Source organism: Microtus ochrogaster, chromosome 6 (assembly GCF_000317375.1).
Source record: "Microtus ochrogaster isolate Prairie Vole_2 chromosome 6, MicOch1.0, whole genome shotgun sequence".
NCBI lineage: Eukaryota > Metazoa > Chordata > Mammalia > Rodentia > Cricetidae > Microtus > Microtus ochrogaster.
The window spans coordinates 47,389,339-47,394,228 of record NC_022013.1 but is presented as its reverse complement, the minus strand read 5'-3'; positions in this window follow the sequence as shown (position 1 = coordinate 47,394,228).

The following is a 4,890-nucleotide window of genomic DNA, read 5'->3' as shown; positions in this document are numbered from 1 at the left end:
GTACTGGTGTCCAGAGAGGAGAAACCTGTATATTTGAGTTGGATGGCCTTGATGAAAGTGCCCTTACAGAAAGGTTCCAGTAATAAGAGCTTAGGGAGAGGAAGATGGTGGGGGTGATTGGCTTGTTGCCTTTTGTACAGTGAAACATTACTTGAAGAAATGACAAACGGTGTCTGAGCAAGGCCTAGCTCCGCCCCCTCATGTGACATTAGGATCAACACGCTCCCAAGATGGAAAGGAAGGACTGTGGGGGCTCAGAGAACTGTTGGCCCATCTGTCTCCAGCCTTGAATTAGTCAAACTACCTTAGTCTCTTTCCCACCCCGGCTGGAAGACCCATGCACTCTTTCTTTGCTCCTCTCTTCTCTCTTTTCTTCTCTCCTCACAAAACTCAGGCAAGAAATCTCATGAATCTCTGAGAATCAGTTCAAGTTCTCAGCTTTTGTTCCTCAGCGTCCTTGGTACTACGATCCAAAAAGGTAAAAAAGTACAACTTATTCCCCAAGAGGGGACAATGGAATCTTCAAGGACACAGGAAGTAGTGCTGTGCTTGTGTGCTCACAATCAACAAAGCAATTGTTAGAGGGTGTGGCAAAGGTCTTCGTTGTTCTTTATGGGCAAATACTTCAATTAATTTAGGAACATCTTATTGGGAGATTCTAACTGTACTCTAGCCAGAGTCTGTTGAAACCTTCTCATGCTATTTATGCTTGAGTTTCAGGATTACCAGCTATCTCTGCCTGTCACCTTCAGGCTTTAGATAAAGGATGACACTTAACAGCATATTTGAATTTTTACAGGTTCTTGCTCTCATAACAACGCTCTACAGCATAGATCTTGTTTCAGAAGCATGGAATGGAAATTGTACTATCTTAATACTTGGAAAATAAGTGCCTACCACCAGGATTATATACAGATAGAAAGAGGTTCCGTCTTAGTCCATCCCAGGCATGCCAGGATGGAGCATGGATCTGTGTCCTCCGCTATCTGCATCGTGGTCTTTCACTATAGGTAGAGTTGGTTGCATGGTTTAGCAACTGACCCATTGTCTATTGGTATCAGGTTTTTAAAAAATAACTTTGCAGATTCATTTTAAGCCTTTTGCTGATCTTTTAAAAATACAATATATAATAAAATAAATATAAGTGGCTCATGCGCTAATATTTACAGTCTCTAAAATCATTTCTAGCTTGCCATGGTGGTATTGTCATCTAGAAAGACCTCTTTTGAGACAGAAAGTTGAAGACTCTGTAGTTACCTACTCGTGTTGTTCTACAGGTTCTAACCAGGCCATATCTTCCATGTTGAGGGCATATGAAGAGCTCACTCTTGGAGAGAAGTTATGCTATAGGTTTGATGTCCTTCTGACATTCTCAATGTGTCCCACACCTTTCTTCATAATAGGGGGCTTGAGAACATGCTTCAGATGGGTATAGGACATGGATTACACTGAGGCAGAAAAACTTCCAGCCTAAATTTATTCTCCACTTCCAATTTGACCGAGTTTAGGAAGATGAATCCATCAAAGACAGGGTTTAAACTCTACCTAGCAATGCAACACATCTTTGCATGTTCTTTGCTTTCTGGGTTTTGTGTCTGTTCTCTCTCTCTCTCTCTCTCTCTCTCTCTCTCTCTCTCTCTCTCTCTCTCTCTTCCATACTAATTAATTCTTTTATGCAAAGACAGATTTTATGTTAGCCTATATTCCGTCTCCTGAAAAAACTATTTACTATTTCCAATCCCAGAGGCTGTTTCTGTGCCGTGCTATATGCTGAGCAATTGATCTCCTTGGGCTCTTTCCTGGGTCCATGTCCTTACATGGAGAAGGGGAAGGCAAAGGAACCAGAGAGATGGAATTATGAGAGAGGTAAACAGTCATTCTTGCCTGTGGGGTTGGACAGGACCACCAGACAAATGAGGCCGGCACTATGGCTCTTTCTTGAGCCTGCAGGGGAGAGCACAGATGGCCTCATGATTTCCCCCTTGAACTGCAGAGCGAGGCTCAGGCCTCATGGACAGTTCTTGGAGCCTGTAGAGTGAAACATTGGCTTACTCATCCTTGTCTTTGATCCCATGATAGTATGCTGGCTTTAGATCTCCGAAGCTGTCACGTGACACTGTGTCATTTTATAGCACTGAGAGTGTGAGAGTTTGTTACAAAGGCAATAGGAAACCTATGAAGCTGTGAAATACCCCTTAAGACAATTCCACGCTGTCTTCTTTTACAGTTGCCATGGACACAGGATATGCTAGTCTCATCTCCACAACCCCATTTCTTTGGGGTTAACCTCTTTATTTCTTGTTTTATGCCTTGGGAAATTAGTGGCCCAATGAGAAAGACACAACAGTGAAATACCAGCAAGGAAAATGCTTATAATCCACACCAGTGTTTGTGTGTGTGTGTTTGTGTGTGTGCATCCATGCTTACACACAAAATTTTGTCTACTTGAATTGGGTAAGAAGAATTTATAAAACTATCTGGGCAGTGGTGGTGCATGCCTTTAATCCCAGCACTCGAAAGGCAGAGGTAGGTGGATCTCTCTGAGCTCATGACTAACCTGGTCTACAAAGTGAGCTCCAGGACAGGCTCCAAAGCTACAGAGAAACCTTATCTCAAAAAGAAAAAAGAAAAGAAAAAAAGAATAATTATAAAACTGCCTCCAAACAGAAAAGGCAACAGGACTGTAAAAAGTGTTCTAGTCTAGAAACCAGCTCAGATAATAACCCGAGGCTCGAAGGAAGGTTTCTCGGGGCGGTAATGGAATGATGGGAATGCCTCATCTCTGGCTAGCAACTTCGAATTTACTGATGGAACACCCAGAGGAAATGTGAAATTCTCTTATTTGATAGATATTCTACCCTGGATAGTTATAGCTTTGTGGTCGTGTGTGTGTGTGTGTGTGTGTGTGTGTGTGTGTGTGTGTGTGTGTGTGTGCACATATGGAGGCCAGAGGTTTGGTTGATATCATGTGTCTTCCTTAACTGTTCTATACATTATTATTATTATTAGCATCATCATTAGCATCATTATCACCATCATCATTATTATTGTTTTTTTTGAGATAGGGTTTCTCAGTTTAATAGTCCTAGCTGTTCTCAGTGTAACAGCCCTAGCATCTCTTCAGTCTTGTAGACCAGACTAGCCTCAAAGTCACAGACATCAGCCTGCCTCTGCCTCCCAAGTTCTGGGATTAAAGGCATTTGCCACCACCATCCAGCTACATTATTTTTTTAAGACAGACTATCTCGTTGAACATAGAGCTTGCTCCCTTGGTTGGCCTGTCCTGGAAAGCTCCTGAGATCTGCCTGTCTCTCCACTTGCCATCTTGCTCTCCATTGCTGGAATCATAAAGGCATGCCACCATACCAAGGCTTCCCCCTTAACTCGGGTCTTCATGTTTGCATAGAAAGCACTTCAATCACAGAGACGCTTCCTCAACCTCTGAGCCTTGATTTTAAATGAATTTCTAGAACATGCCAGATGCTAGCAATAATGTTTGCCCCAGGGGATTGTGGGAAGATAGCACTTCATTCTTGCATAAGTTTCCCAGTGACATTTGTAACAATGTCATCACAGATTTAGGAAATGCTAAAGAGAATATATCATCTTTTTTAAGCACTGTGTTTCTTGATGACTTTGCCCATGAGTTTAGGGACTGTTGCTTTTGATTTATTCAGATTTTATTATACAGATGACAATTACTTCTCCTATTTGTAAATCTGATATATTATATTTTTTCTTGGTTTCCTTAAGTGCTTGGATTTTCCTTGCTGGTGTTTTCCTACCAGGTATTTGGTGGAACCGAACATATTAATCTCTAAGAGTGGTTTTGAAATATTTATGGGAACCCATTCAACCAAGTGCCTAAGTGGATTTATGGTTCCCAAACAGGATCTCTTAATATCTTAGTATCTAAAACTTATAAATACATTGATCACTAATAAAAAGGGAAATCAATTTTATTCTTACATCAATCTACTAGACATTCAAAAGACTGGTGATGTTTAACTCAAGAGAGGTTAAAGTCTAAAAAGAAATTATGTCCTGAAATTTATTGCACTTCTGGGTCAATTGTGTGTGGAAAATAAGCTAATGGCAAGTGGGTATTTTCCTTTTAGTTGCTATACACAGCTAAAAGCTTTGTCATTATGACCCAGAAAACATATTTTAACATGCTTTGAACACTCCACCTTCATAGGACCCATGCGCTGAGTGTGTTTGGCCCATGGTAGATGCTGATACACAGGCTCAGAGCAGTGCTGGAGTACAGGTGGAGGCCATTATTGTGTCCTTATGCCTGATGCACTAATGTGAGTTCATACATGTGTCTGTTTGAATATATTCCCGTATCCCTGGTCATTGCTCTTTTGTATCAATTTAATCAGGAGAGAAAGGGAAAGAAAAGAAATAGGAGAACTAGTACAGCCTTAAGACAGTGGCTACTTTGCAGTAGACCCGTGTTTGAGTAGACACACAGCTGGGGGCTAACCTGGGATGAGTAGACACACACAGCTCTGGGCCAACCTAGGAATGCTCAGATTTTGACCGTCTTTTCAGTGAGAAGTTTAAAACACATTCTGTCTAAACACAAGATCTGGCTTTGCCTCCTAACTGCTGGGGTCATGGACACACAACACCATACGTAACTTCTTTGTTTAATTGTTTGAGAATTTCATATATGCACACATAACATGTTTTAATCATATGCACGTCTACATCCCTTCCCTTCCAACTTACTCCCAATCCTGCAAACCTGTTACCATCAGTTTTATGTGTGCTTAAACCCACTGAGTCCATTTTAGTACTTCCTGTGTGTATAGGCATATGGGATTATCTACTTGAGTGTTTCCTTTCAGAGTCTATATCCCTGAATAAAATTGGCCATTCCTC